The 15,531-nt window shown below is 38.5% G+C and overlaps 1 protein-coding gene across 3 annotated transcripts in view; it reads right to left on the reverse strand.

Moving 5' to 3' along the window:
- The window catches only part of LOC101164479 (metabotropic glutamate receptor 4), a 232,881-nt gene extending 221,718 nt beyond the window's left edge, over positions 1-11,163 (reverse strand). For 2 of the 3 annotated variants that reach the window (XM_004070921.5, XM_078950365.1), the window contains exon 1: positions 10,560-11,160. The gene's annotated coding sequence lies outside the window, so the exon portion shown is untranslated. Of the gene's footprint in view, positions 1-10,559 lie in introns of all 3 variants that reach the window. The other variant, XM_020704800.3, reaches the window with a different exon arrangement.
- Positions 11,164-15,531: the final 4,368 nt, after the last annotated feature.

Raw genomic sequence — 15,531 nt, forward strand, 5'->3', positions numbered from 1 at the left:
ACACAACACATATATTTTTTGTATAATGCAGATGAACACATTCATGATTGTTAATTATATCCGATGGCGTATACTTATATAGCGCTTTCTACCCTCTTTCAATGGCTCAAAGTGCTTTACAGTCACAGTCCCATTCACCCAGTCACACACACATTCACACACTATTGGCGGCTCCGCTGCTGAACACTGGCGCCAACCTCCCACCAGAAGCAAGGGGGGGGGGGGGGGGTTCAGTGTCTTGCCCAAGGACACTTTCACACAATTATATAATTACATCATCTTGAGAGGAAATTATATCTTTTTTCTTAACTAAGCTTCTGCCTGCTCCTTTTCCAACATGTTTTGCATTATTATTATTATAATCATTGTTGTTGTTATCTCTAAGTTTGGATTATTCAGATAAGAGCCGATTGCATGGTAAAGGGCCAACCTGACAAAGGAAAACAATGACAGAACAGCTATCATTCACTAAGTCAATGCTTCTAGTTAGACTCAAACTTGTGAAGCTCTCCAATCTATCAAACACAGTCTCTGCTGTGTACTGATATTTCTCATGGGTGACACCCAGCAAACAGCTGAAGGCGGTAGTGCAGGCTGCATGTGTGTGTGTGTTTCTACACTTGTGTCTAACTGTGTATGATCTGGTTTCGTGCTGCCAAGTTATGAAGCTTGGTGGGTCTGCTTGTGTTGATGGAGAAAAACGTCGACAGTTTCCCCATTAGAGCGTAAACAAAGGCACAACACATTGTGAGTGGAATGAGAGCTCTCAGGTTTCAGCAAATACCTGCAGCTGTTCAGATCTGTGGAGAAAACAGAGCCTTATATGTTTATACCTGAAATCTTCTGATGGAGTGTGTGGGTTTTAATAGTTTTAGTGCAAGAAGACTGCTTCAGATCTGAATTTAAGTTAATGAGCATTACTATCAGTCATGCGCATTGTATTCTATACAGAAAAACAATGTCATATTGTTTTAATATCAGTCTTATACTGTGTATGTTGTTTTAATGGGAATTTCCTCTTGTTCTGAGCAACCGAGGAAAGAAAGCCTATCCCAGCTGTCCTTGTTAAAAAGGCAAGACAGAAATGAATAGGTTTCCTATCCATCACACGGCCCCCTGGACAAAAACAACACAGAAAAAACAAACGTCCTCACTCCTGCAGACGAATGATTGTCACAAATCTACCTGTCATTCATGTTTTTGAGCTTGCAGAAAGCACTAGTCATTTGTCAGATTTTGCTTTGTCAAGATTTTTCTACTTGAAATAAATAATAGTTAAAGTATGTTGGGGGGGTTTCGGTGTTACAGTTCTTCATACATTTTGTAAAAAGAGAAACAATTTGGTTTTGATTTGCTTTATTTGAATTTGCATTGATAAATGCAATGGCAAGTTTATGTAACCCTTGTGCTATCCTAGGCACTTTAACATTGGGAGCTGGGTCATCTAGACCCCACTAGACAGTGCTCTGAACCTTTTTTCTTCAATAATTTGTGATCTTCACTGGTGTCCATGGATTACATGAAATCTTTCCACCTTTATCCACCTTTGTCATGGTAGGGAGAACACTTCAATGTAAGGGTGGGGTCATCTAAGATAGCACAAGGATTAAGCAGTAAAAAAATAAACAACTACATGTAATATTAAAAAAAAAACATTCAAATGAGTTTTATATTGATTGGCTTTTTGCTGAAGGATATAAATGTTGGATCAATCAGTAATATTTCCGGCAATGAGTTTTCTTTTTTTCTTATGCAGCTAAAGAGAATTAAGGATTTCAAAGGATACCAGGGATAAGATTATAGACCTTTAAACATGAAACTATTCAAAAGATGGAGGATTATCTGTTTTGTGGTTTAATGATCAACAGGACAGTAAGGAATATCTTAGTATGGCATTTGAGGATGTTTAATGAACCTCAAGGCAACTAGAACCATTTTTACCAAATGGTCCTTCTCAGGAAAGACCGACCTGTCTGAAGATGATGTCGGACTCAGATCAGATCCAAGTGAAAGGACTGTGATTGGATGAGATCAACCCAAATCCCTTTAAAACACGGTGAAGGATACGTTTGCCTTGCCGTGCGATGTTCTGTTCTTATAGGCCAAGGCTACGCAGCAAAAATCATGGAGGTTCAATTCTGCATAGAGTGGGACAAAATCCCTCCAGAGGTGTGTGCAATTTTATTTTAATTTTTCATCAAATCCTTTTTTTTTCTTTTTGACAGAAAAAAAATGTTGGTATTTACCTTTTCATGTTTTGATGACTGCCTAACTCTTTCCTCTCCTGAAAAAGACTTCAGTCAAAAAAATGTTCAAGTAATACCATCCATCCATCTTCTGCTCCCACCTAGTCCTGTTCAGGATCACAGGGTTATCCCAGCTACTTCAGGGCGAAGGCCAAACAAATCCTGAACAGTTTGCGGGTCCATAACAGACACACAAACCTTCACTCCAAGATCATTTTAAAGATTCACTTTAATGAAAATGGTGTTTTGGGTGTTTCTAACAACATCTTGTGGCATTTTTCTCATGATGGAGGAATTAAGCTAATTCTGAGTATCTCTCTTTCAATTAGTTGTGAATCAGGAGCAGATGAAAAATTTCACAAAGTCTTATTTATAACATACACTGGATGGGCCACAAGCTCCCTTCTCCACTCTGCAATAAGGATGGGAAGGGGGGGGGGGGGGGCTCTGCGATCCCACTCAAAATTCAGATGCAAATTAAACTTCTAATGTACTTCTGCCACTCTACAGAAACTGTTCCAGAAAACAACTGGTTTTCTTTTTGAAATTTTAATAAAAGACTATTGGGAACACTTTTAAATCAGATGTAAAGATGATCAGAGCGAGACTTTAAACTTGTGCTTTCAGTCAAAAATAAGAAAAAACTACTTTTAAACTAAATGTCTCAAATGTGTTCTTGTCAGGCATCTTTGACGTGATTCCATGTATTTAATATTTAATAGATGAGACATAATTACTGCATTTTTTTATTTTTTCTTGGGTTAATTTCTTTTTTTGTTATTCTGTCTCCCACGGTTTGAATAAAAATGTTATTAAATTGATCAAATTATGTCAAAGTTCCTAAAAAAACCATTAGCGAATAAGGCTCCTTTGCCACCATGAACACTGTAGTTCGCCTGCGTCTGAGTAATTCATCACTTACACGTGTCGGATGTGAAAGCTGTCCCTGTAACAGTGATCATGACTTGATGTAAACAGGGCCATCTCATCAGCAGTGAGCTAAAGTGTTGTCTTGAGGAAGGGCGAGGGCAATGACAAGGATTCTCAGAGTAATAGGCTTTGAAAGATCAGCACACCATTAAGTGGACCTGCAGTGCACATATTAGCCCTTCAGGCCCATTACTGAGCAAAAACACGGCCAAGCTAGACATCTCAAACTACTAATGGCAGTCTCCCTTTACAACATCAGGTTGTTAAACACAGCTCTGTGGATGCTGCTGAAACGCACAATATGAGTTCTCCACTGAACGATCGACAGAGTTTAGATAGAACACAAATTTGCTCTACTGTGAAATTTAATGATCATTGATTTATAGAAATGTGTGTTTTTTTGTAAATCAGTTAAAATTAGTAGCACTGGTGTGGAAATGACCATTGTTGTGTGAAAAAAATCAACACTGCCCATCCTTGAAAAACCTCACCGATCACATCTAACTGCACATATAATGGAATATTTTCATATGGCTTTTTTTTTTCTCTGCTCTGCAGCCAGTCACAGTGGCATGAAAATCAATGCCAGAAATAGTGCACAGGGAGATGGAGGGGGGGTGTTGACTGCAGGATTTAGGAACTTAGCTTCCCCCTGCTGCTGGAAGGAGGTTTTTGCCAGGCGGGTGCTGCTGTGCAGAACAAGAACTAATCTGAAGTAGTCTCTCACATCTAAAAGCCCTAAAGTCATGCATGTCTGTAGAAAGTTTGTGCTTTTTTATTTTCTTTTGTTTTTTAAATGCTTAAGATGAACCCTCAACACAACAACAAAAGTTTCTGCTGCTGAGTGCTTACCATAACGAAGTCACACGCGATCAACTTTATCGTGCAAAAGGATTTCCCCTTCACATCCAGGCTAAATGTCGCTGGGTCTAAAGATAGACATAACTCATACATGTTAATGAGCAGCAGGCGGTCCCTAACATTGACAAAGAAAGTGGGAAAATGCCTCAACTCATGCATTTGGAACATGGATAAAAAATGCAAAAGCAGGCGGCCACTTTGTGCACCCTGTCTTCTAGTTTTGTTTTTTGACGACGTTAAAAGAGCAATCACAGATATGGCTTTTTAATATGGCTTTTGTGGTATTTTTCTCATGATGGGAGACATAAATAAGCGGCACAATCTTTTTTTTATTTTGGCTAAAAATGCCATAATCGTAATTAAAAGAACAACTTTTAAAATAGATCAAACGATGAGCAGAGTGGGACATTAAGAGTTCAAGTGTTGCAAATTTCTATTTTAAAAGTAATTTCTGTGCTGTACAAAAACAATTATCAGGGATTTATAATATATATAGTATAAAATATATAATATTATAAAAATATATAATATATATTTATATACATTTATAAAACATAGAAGTGTCTCCAAACTTTGAGAACGGATGGGTCACACGAGACAAGCTTTTCATTTTTAGGAAACTCTGTTATTTGTGCTCCAGTCAGAATGAAAATCCTGAAGTTTTCAGTAAAGAAATTAAGATGAATCATCCGAGTAAACAGAATGTCAACCACATCAGATCCACATAAATCCATCTGCTGCAGGAGAGGTTTAACCGCTCAACACACAAATGGTAACAACAAAAAATACACACCCCTCAACCACAGCCTTCAACTTTATTCAAAGCAAGCTGGAACTGAAAAACAGCCTATTCGCACCCAACCTAACAGGTTACCAAATTAACAGTTTATTCATGCCGACATGTGCATCCAAGCATGAAAAAGTGCCTTATTTGTCCATGTTACTGACACCAAACAAGACAAAACAATTACTGCTGCTGTCCTTCCCAGAGAAACAACAGCAGCATCATTTCCAAAACAACATTTGTTTTCATTCCAGTGACTGAGCCTCGAAGAGGCTTTTGTCTGAGACAAACTTGGTAATAGTGTTTTATTGTAAAGCCACAATGTGTGCAGAGGGAGAAACGGAGGAACAGACAAGAGAACAAAACGCCCAACTTTACTTTGGTGTTGCTGTTGTTTTTCCTTTTTTGTTCTAGTGAACAATTTGATTTAACCTCCTGCAGATTTGACCACGAGTCTGGTGTTGAGAGAGCTGCATGCAGGTTGTCTAATCAGTTTTTACGATAAAAATACACAATTACTGCTTGTTCAAACTGAATTTCAACATCCTGTTATGGTGTTGTTCAGATGTTTTGCGTTGGTTCATATCAAAAAAACATGTTGTTGTGGTAACTTCACATCCTTTTTGCTTGAAAATGGACTAAATTCCTTTTTTTATGTAGTCACAGTTTCATCAGGTTAATAGGCCAATACCTTCAAAAATCAGTAGACAAAAATGAGTTTGTCTAGAAAAAAAAACTAACTAAACTTTCTGGCCTTTATCAGATCATTACAATCTCTAAATGCATGTGTATGCACATTTTCTTATTTGTTTTTTAGATCTCTCCTTCAGAGGCGCCGCAGCAATTCATGTGCCTCCATCTATATTTATCTGCAACCTTCTCACTCACACCATCCACCCTTTTGTTTTCCTTCACTGCATCCATGAACCTCCTCTTTGTTCTTCCTCTAGACCTCTTTTCTGGTAGCTCCAACCTCATCACCTTTTTTACCAACTTTATCATTTTTTCTCATCTCAATGTCTCTGAACCTTCTCAATACGTATCCCTGAATTGTTTTCCAAATAATCTACTATGATCTGTACCTCTGATGGATTCATTCCTGATTCTATCCATCCTCATCCATCGCAAAGATATCCTCAACGTCTTCATCTCTGCTACCTCCAGCTCTGCATCTTTCTCATTCACAGTCTTCTCCTTTCATTCATGCTGACACTCTTTAGTCACACGTCACACCTGAAATGTTCCTCCACCTGTTCCAACCTCCATCGCCTTTTACCCTCTTTCTCAAACTCTCGGTTGACTTCAATACTTAAAGTCCTCCATCTTCTTGACCTCTACCACCTGTTACCTCACCGCTCTACTTGAGTTCCACTCATATACATACAGATATTCTGGTTGTTTTTTTTGTTTTGTTTTTTGTGGATGATCTTCAGTTCTCTCCTTTCTAGATCAACCTCCACCTCTCTAGATGTTTCTCCACTTGCTCCCTACTCTCGCTACAGATCACAAAGTCATCTGCAAACATCATGATTCTTGTCTCACCTCATCTCACCACGGAAAACAAGAAGGAGGTCAAAGCTGATCCTTGGTGCAGTTCCCATCTCCACCTTCACAGTTTGAACCTGCTTCCAGTCTATAAGCCTTGCTCCCTTTCTATCTGGTCTCCCCAGTCATCCACTTCTATATTGTCAAAGTCCATATATTTAAAGTTCCTCCTCTAAGTCCTCCTATCCTGATTTCCTTTTCTCTCTCTTCCTTCTTCTTCTCCTTCTTCCACCAGCAGTGATCCAATTTCCATCAGCACCATGTAGGCCAACAGCATTGGTGGTGGTTGTTGTCAGCCTGGGTCAGGACCGATCGAGTGTTATGTTTGGAATTCCCATGAATGAGTTGGCTTTGGTTTTTCATTTGATACCCTTCCTAACACAACACTCTACCTTTACATGGAATTGGGACCAACACATTTAAAAGAAATGGATTATGCCAAAGTCTCTTGTATTTTTGCATAAGTTTCAGAGTCATTTTCTGTCAAAATTTATATATATATATGGAAGTCTGGAAGTATATATATATATATATAAAAATAATAATTATAATAATTAAAAAATATATATATATATATATATATATATATATATATATATATATATATATATATATATATATTTTTTATTATTATAATTATTATTTTGCTGGTTATGTATGATTTTCTTGTGTTTCTTAATATTCTTTTGTCATCATTTGCATCTGTCTTTAAAAGGTTTTTTTAAACTAGCATCTTCCTCTCACTATAGCATTGAGTGTAATTGATTATACACAAGTAGTTTCTAATGTTGTGGGAAAGTATTTACAAACTTTTTTTTTTGTTTTGCTTTGTTTCATTTTAATGAAAACTCCAAACCTAACAAAGTCACAAGTTATTTGGAATGAAAACATCAACAAATTTAAAAATTTGCATATGGAAAAAAATACTTTTTTTTCAATCTTAGTAAACCTGCAGATACAATTTCTTATTTTAAACAATAAAAATTGCTACATTAATCCATTACACTGGAAATAAAGTAGCATACAGCTGACTGATTCCTAATAATCAGTTCATTCGAGACAGTTTTAGTGTGGAGTGCCATCACTTTGACCTGGAGTCAGGTTGCAGCTCCAATTCTGTGACGATGTGGTGTGAAACTCAGACGTTTATATTGGCAGGGCAATTTAAAGAATCCTTCAAAAGAATCAGAAACTCCTGAAAGTCTGAAAGTGACTGTCTTTGTGGGAGCGTGCTCTAAAACAACTAAGCTTTAAAAGCTAGTTAAAGGATCACTGAGAGGAAGAATCAGCAGTTTAGAAAATAGGATTATGCTGATAATAGGAGAAATGGATCTGCTGTTGTTTTGGAGATCATCCGCCTGTGGTCAGCAGAGTACAGCCACACAGGCAACCAACAGATGGAACAGCGGGAGCTGAGACCAAAAAGAGGGGATCGGGACTGCGGACGTGCCGTTTCTGTGATCCCCTGATAAAGACCAACAGATGAATGGAAATGCAAAACCTTCCCAACAAACTGAGACAGCTTTTCTCCGTCGCCGTCTCTCCGCCCTGTCTGTTTCGCTCTTTTCCACAGCCTGTGAATTTCAGCGCTGACGTACACCCCTGCTTTCAGGACAGTGTGAAATAAAAGGGAGAAGAAGCCGACGTGGAGAATAATTCATCCTGCCCCATTCCTATAATGTCACACTAACTCACAGCAGCATGGAAAATGAATTACAAAAGAGCAAGGAAATGACAGTAAACACATCCTCAGATGGCTTTCTGGGTATAAGAGGAATGATTTCAGCTTTCAAAGAGATTGCGATACAGGGACAGTCATTTGGATCTTGAGGTTAAAAGTAACAGGCTTTTTTGTCAGTCTTCTCTAAGATTTACATCTCCATGAAGCATTTCTTGCTCATTTTTTTGTCCCTAAGAGTTGGTTGCTATTGAGGGAAAACCCTAATATACTATTGTGAATCATTAGAGACTTCAACTTCACTTCCAAATATCCCCTTCAAATATGAAGACTTGGTACCGGAATCATTTTTCTAAGCTGTCAGTCGTACAGTTAGTAGTAATTGGTGGCCTCTGGCACTGCACTTCCTTTCAGAATGCATACAAATCCCACCTCCAGACGGCGGCCCTAACTGGAACTGTGGCCTGAACCTTAACCTCAATAACTGATAGCCATCACAGACGTGTAATTGGTGTTGTTGTGGATGGCGGACAGCTTCAAAGAGGCCACGGCTCATTCGGTCTTCAAAATAAAAAGGTAATCTCCGAAAATGTGCACATGGTGTCTTTCGGGAAATTACGAGAGGTTTGTGAGAGCTGGACAGGTCCCTTCTCCCATGCAGGTGTCAGGAGAAGAGAGTTGAAACAACAGTGACAGCAGAGTAGCTGCAAATAAAGAGTGATAACTCAGAAGAGCGGGATAATTAGACACAAATTGTCACTGATGAAAGGCAGAGGGACAAAATCAGGAAAAGATGAGTTCCTCACAGATGAGAACAGGAGAAAAGTGACTCATCTTGATGTTTGTTTTTGAGGGTTTTCTTTTGGATCTGGACACACAAAAGGTAATGTTGAGAAAACCAAAATCTGAAAACTGACCAGAAATCTATCATCAACCTTACTTTTAGTTATATTTGCAGGCTGGCACAAGTAAAAAAATATGGAAACTAGCAAAACTGCTATGTGTAACCTCCCAATTAAGGTTACACATGGCAAAGATCACTGAACACTTACAAAACTCATAAGACTGCTATCTCCACTAAATCAGTTTTCCTAAAGTGACTTTTTGAAACAGCAACTACCCCCATGTCATGGTTAAAATCAAGGGAAATCTTTGAATTATGACTATGCTGTTTTTAGCTAAAATAAAAACAAAGAAACAGAAAAAACTGCCTCGTTTTCTGGGACATATTTCCTGCAGAAAGTAGTTCATTAAAAATTCACCGCTGGGTTACGGGCAGGACCATCAGCAGGAGTAAGTCCCCCCTCACTTCCTGTTATCCATCTAAAACTCCATCTAAATTTTCTTTATGTGCATATTAAACTGCACATTAAAAACAGCAAAAATACAATTCATATCAGAGTAGTTCTTCAAGATGTATATTTATAGAAGAGAAAAAATGTTTGATGAAATAGAATAGGAAATTAAAGCATGAAGCGTTTTATTTTGTATGTCTTGGAAGTCGGTTGATGAATTCATGGAGTGCTATTCATCAATGATAGGAAAGATGTAAAAATATTAAGCACCTGAGCTTCACCTTTTTTATTTTGAGTGTGAATGTGAAGAGTTGGCCTGTCACCTCAAATTAAATCATTGCCACTAATTGAAACCCATCAGAGAGGCTTTTGAAGCAGATGTGGATGTTGCACTCAAAAGATTAAGAGGGGAACCTAAAAAAGCTGCAGCAAAACACACAGGTGTTAATATAATAATTGAAATAAAAAAAAACTGCAGCAAGCCAAATCCACATGAACTGGTCTTGGAGAGATGAGCAGTGTGTGCAAACATTTTTTTCTCTCTTGTCACTGCTTCTAAGAAATAAGCTACTCTCTTTTTTTAGAGCATCCTCATGTTTCACCACAGTAAAATATATATATACATAAGCATCCATTATTTACTGACCGAAAATGAACAGATGCTTCTCAAAATGCCAGCGATGATGAAGATGCAGCTGTGTCACACAAAGGAGTAGCAAAATTTACACTAAAAATGCAACCGAGCAGTTTGTGTGGGGATGGAAATCAAACACATAAATAACTCCTTCGATGTTCTGGAGAGGAAAAAAGAGGGAAGAGGAGGGGGGTGGGGGAATCCAGCTTAATGAAGGGGCTCATTGTACCATCGAGACCCCCACCGGTTCAGAGTGAAACAACCTCTCAGCATAAAATTCATCTGTTGATCAGACAGGGTCCATTATGCGTTTTTCTCCCCATAAGAAAAGTTACAGTTTGCAGTTCGACAAATTGAAAAAGACAGGATTTTCTAAATAATATTAACCTTTTTTTCTTTTCTTTTATTATTATTATTATTATTATTACTTTACTTCAATTATTTGGTGCTTTAGCTCCAAACAGGGTCCATACTCTCAAAGCTTGAGCCACAACACACAGCTGCACTACTCTGATGTTTCCCTGTCACAGCACTCCAAACAATGCAGATAAAAATGGAACAATAGGAAAAAGAAAAGATGGCTTACCTTTAAATCATTTTAAAATAAGTGATGTTGAAGTTGAAAAAATAGGTTATGTCTTCTGTTTTTCTTTTTTATGATTTCTTTCCCCTCTCTCCTTCTCCCTGCACCCTTTTGGAAAGCGCCAGCTCCACTCAGCTACTGACTCCGCTGCTGCTGCTTCTCGCTGGAAACCCGCCACAGATTAGGATGAGAAATTTAAAAGTTTAAAAAAATGACTGACGAAGCCTGGGTGGGACGTGGATTTTTTTTTCCAAAAAAAGCTCGGATGGAATATCGGTTGTGTGTTTGCCTGGCGCAGAAGCAGTGGTATAAGCTCAGACCAGATGTTGAAGCGTCTCAGGCGCTGTCCACCAGCGAGTGGTGCTGAAAGAGCTTCCTACCGCTGTGGAGGTTCTCCACTTTTCTTCCTCTCCAGCTTTTCCCAATGAAATCTTCCCTCCTTTCGCGCGCAGGAATGAATGTGATCCCTCCTACATGTTAGGCTCTACCCACCAAAGCTGTGTCAAACACTGACTGACAGTGCTAGGTAGAGAAATGCGCAAATTCTGTCATCGAAATCAGCTGTTTTGCGGAAGAAAAAGATTATTGAACAAAATAAATACAATTTTGCTTATTTTTTGTAATATCTTAAAACTGTTGTGCCAAACTGTTTTCACGCAAATTCTAAGAGTTTTCACTGCAGAGATTATCTTTGGGAGTCTCCCCCTCTCATGAGGATGCTCCGCAGCTGCTCTCATTCATGATGGGTTCCATACAAGGACTGTGCAGCTCTGCAAATTATTTACATTGACGCAGAGTGGGGGGATTCTTATAGATTTTACTGTCGGCTTTAAGCTTCTGCGCATTAGTGCTGTCAGTTATAGTTAAAGAGGCTTGCTGTGTTACGTAGACTCTTCCTCGGGTCCTTTGAGCAGCTCACTTGCTGAAATTCACAATGAGGGGGAGAAAAAAATGTGTCGGATTTTATTCTTAAAGCGCCCACTAGCGCATCTTAAGCCGCACTGCCTTCCCTGTTTTTCATCTGTGAGAAAACTCGACTGTTTAAAGTTTAAGAAGCAGCGGGTCCGCACGCGCACCTTAGCTCCCGCACGTAAGCCCGTCTCCAGCTGCGTTTCTGTCCTTCTCAGAGTTCAGTAAATACCTCTGATCATCCTTTGGGTGCTTTTTTTTCAGCTCAGATTGGCTTTTCTTTACATGCTTGTCACCACCCCACCGCACTGATTGCGCGTATTGATTCATGCGTTTAATCAGTTGCGCTGCCACATGCGCGGAGTCGCTTTCTTTGTTTGGCCCAGAGCATCTTGAACAACAAGAACTAGCCTGACGACCGGGAAACAGCAGGATTTTGAAGATTTCATGAAATTGTGTCACGACTAAATGGCTTAATTCAGTTGGCATTTATACGTTTTCCTCTTCCATCTTCGTTTTTTTTTTAAATATATTTAAATTATTATATACTGTACAATATTATTATTATAGTTTTCTAGAAACATTCATTGTTATGCCTAAATTCCAGTCGTCTTTAAGACTGTCTGTTGAGGATCTTTTTTTATTATTTTGTATTTCAACGTAAGTTTTTTCAATGATGAATTTTATGCCTGATTATTTCATAGATCTGAAAAAAGTCTCTGTAGACCAAAAACAGCTAGAAAGAAAACCTAAGAATTATGAACATAAGCACTGAAAAAAGTAAAAGGAAAACTTTCTAACATCCTGGAAAGTGTTGGCTTTTGGTTTTAAATTTGTACAAAAGATTCTGCTTCATTTGAAGAAAACCAATGAGACAAATTAAGGCTTAAATTCGTGTTTTTTCTTTATTTTCTATTATGAAAATGTACTCTTGAGTTTTCTTAAGAGCTTTAGTGTTTTGGCTAAACTTGACGGGGGAGAGGTTGCCATACATTTCAGGCAACTGCACACATGTTCATCCATATTTAATCCATGTCACTATAGAAAACTGATTTTACTAAATGAGCTTTAATTTTACTAAACTCAGTTAAGATGGCAAGTTTAAAACTTTTTGCAATAAATCAACATTGATTGGTTAAATGATAAGAATTTCCCCTGCCATAAAACTTGCCTTTATTGGTGCTACAAGTAAAAAAAGAGTAAAATTAAAGCTACAAGTAGCATTTAGCGGGCCCGAGCACGTGCCACCGCCTGGCACGAGCGACCGCCCCGTGAGCAACGCCCTGCTCGAGCCATTCTCGTCGTTTTTTCTTGTCCATTCTGGAGCTCCAAGCTAATGTTAATATGACAGCAGCCTGTGGGGGGGGGGGGGGGGGGGGACTATAATCTGTTGCCTTAAGGGACAAAGACTTTTGCATATAGCATTAAAAAAAAATTCTTAAATCTAAGCCTCGTTTAGACCTGCTCATTTTCTCATCAAGTAGAAGAAGGTTTTTATCAGATTAAGAAACAAGCAATGATGATAATTGCTATCACTGTCCCTAAGGATGAGAACAATAGAACTCATTCAATTTTCACTACAATGTCTAGATGAGTGTCAGCTATGTCTGATAACTTGGTGAATTAGCTGGACCGGGATCTTACAAAGTGCAGGTGGTTTAACGTCCAGTGTGATGAGTCTGTGGACGGCAACAGTACAGCATAGCTTTTGGTTTCCACAAGAGAAGAATTCCTGACACATCTGCCCTAACAGACAACAACAAGAGGAGTTGAAATGTATAACACGGTGAAGGAGTTTTTGTGCAGAAAAAGGTACCATTAGAAAAGCTGGTAGCCATACCTGCAGACGGGGCTCCTGCTATGATTGACCGACAAACAGGTTTCATCACTCACTGTAAAGCTGACCAAGACTTTCCAAAATGTCTGCATTACTGCTGCTTCTTTCACCAGTAGGCCTTATGTGCAGAAGTGATTGGCTCTGGACATATAATGACTCCTATTGTGAAAATCATAAAAAACCTCAGCTGCAAAGCAAAACAGAACAGGATTTTTAAGGTGCTATTGGTGGAGATATCTGCTGAATATGGTGAATATGAATATGGTGAATCTGAACTTGTATTCTTGACTGACATTACTGGAAAACTAAACCACTTGATCTGCGAGCTGCAAGACATTGGCAAAACTATATTTTTTTATTGACCAGCCTCCCTGAGCCAGTGTTTTTCTTGTGGGGATCTTTTCTGCCAGGGCTTTCCAGCTTGGTCAGTGGATGTTGCTGCAGTTGTCTACCTTGCTGGGACAGCTGGAGTTAAACACAGCAGCCTCACGGCTGTGAAGTGGACCCCGTTGCTGTCCCAGTCTGGATGGGCACTGTGGTGATGTTCCAATGTTCAGGCTGGCTCCTGGTATGAAGAGATTCCCAATTACCATTTCCTAACCGCAGAGCCAAGGATGTGTTTACATGTTTAGGTCAAAAATGTGATGAACAGCTTCATGTTGTCTATTGATGTAAGTTTAAACCTAAACATGTTTCCCTGTTACTAATCCAGTTGATGTGGTTCTCCATCTGTTTCTAGGTGATAGAAAAGCATTTTTTTATATTTAGAGCTCCAAGCAAACAAACAGTTGTCTATATAAGAGCTTTTACAATTGTGGACTTTTAGCCGGTCTCTGAATACATGTGACCAATGTATGGTGGATTTTCACAGACTTTGTTTAAAACTGAAGGTGACAGAGACTTTGGAGAAGTGGCTACATTGCTCTGGACTTCTTTGTTTCATCCACAGAAGAGTAAAATATGTGATTGATTTTGAAAAGCTGCTGAAAAATGTATCTTTTTAAAATTGCAATTTCTAATTTGGGTTTTACATTTTGTGTTCCATTTTTTGTGATTGTATTAGAAAGATTTGTTATTTATTTGGTGTTTAAAGGTGGTACATATTGTATATACACAATCTTCTTAGAGACATTTGCTATATGTTGTGTTTGTTGTCGTTGTAGTTTAATTTCTTTGGATGTATTGAAAGGAAATGAAAAGAAGTTGCAGCATTGATTAAAAAAGCATAAAAGAGACATTTACTGTCTGATGTTACATCTGTAGGAGTGTACTGAGGCTGGGTTTTGTTTTGGAGCACATTCATATATTTTGTTTGTAAAAAAAAAAAAAGATAAAATATAAAGTTAATTGTATTTTGGATGAATAAAAAAGCAATGATTAGTGCTAAGGATGTATAAAAGACAAACAAAACAAAGGAAATTGCTGTAATTTAGTGTTGAACTAGGCTTTCTAACTGTTCTACTTTCTGTCTGCCACTCCTGGCTAATTTACATGTGAGCACACAGCCGGGGGTTGGGGGGGGGGCTAACTCCACTCCTGCAGCAGGGGAGACTGATGAAAAGCTTGAGGATGTAAGATTGAATAAATAAAATCCTAGAGTTGACCAGTTCATTTTATAAATGTAAATATTTTTTATTTTGGTGCTGATAAACTAAACAGAAGTTATGATAAAAATATTTGCTTGAGTCAAAATGTCCCAAAATTTGCTTTTAGCACAATAGGGTGATTAAGGTGGTTAAATGTTTCTCGTACGTATAGTGCTGCTTTTCAAACATGGAGCTTTGTAGGACGCATCTAATTCTGAAATCTCAGCTTCCTGAGACAAACGGCTGATTTCCTATGAAGCTTGATTAAATGATCATGCTTCATGATCATTTATGAACATATATAGCTCGTCCAAAATTGTCATATCCATGGGTTCAGAATGGAAGTTTCATCAAATCTATTTAATTTCAGTGAGATCAGACAAGGAATGTGAACGTGAGAGCAACATTTGTGCATGGCGAGATACCCAACTTCGCCGCTCTGTCACGACCACACCCCCGCGTTGAAAGATTTGTTTTTCATCAGAGTAAACTTCAATGGTTTTTCAACAGGTGGACGTCATTTTGAGGTGTGTTTGCTCATCCTACTTGGAGCAGTGATGCTCCAAGTAAAACATGTCATTTCCTGTTGCCAACAGGTGGCGCTACACCTGTTTCGGATTTTTCCACTGCAGATGTGTTCAAA

Source organism: Oryzias latipes, chromosome 7, assembly GCF_053564925.1.
Source record: "Oryzias latipes strain Hd-rR chromosome 7, Olatipes_Hd-rR_3.1".
Lineage (NCBI taxonomy): Eukaryota > Metazoa > Chordata > Actinopteri > Beloniformes > Adrianichthyidae > Oryzias > Oryzias latipes.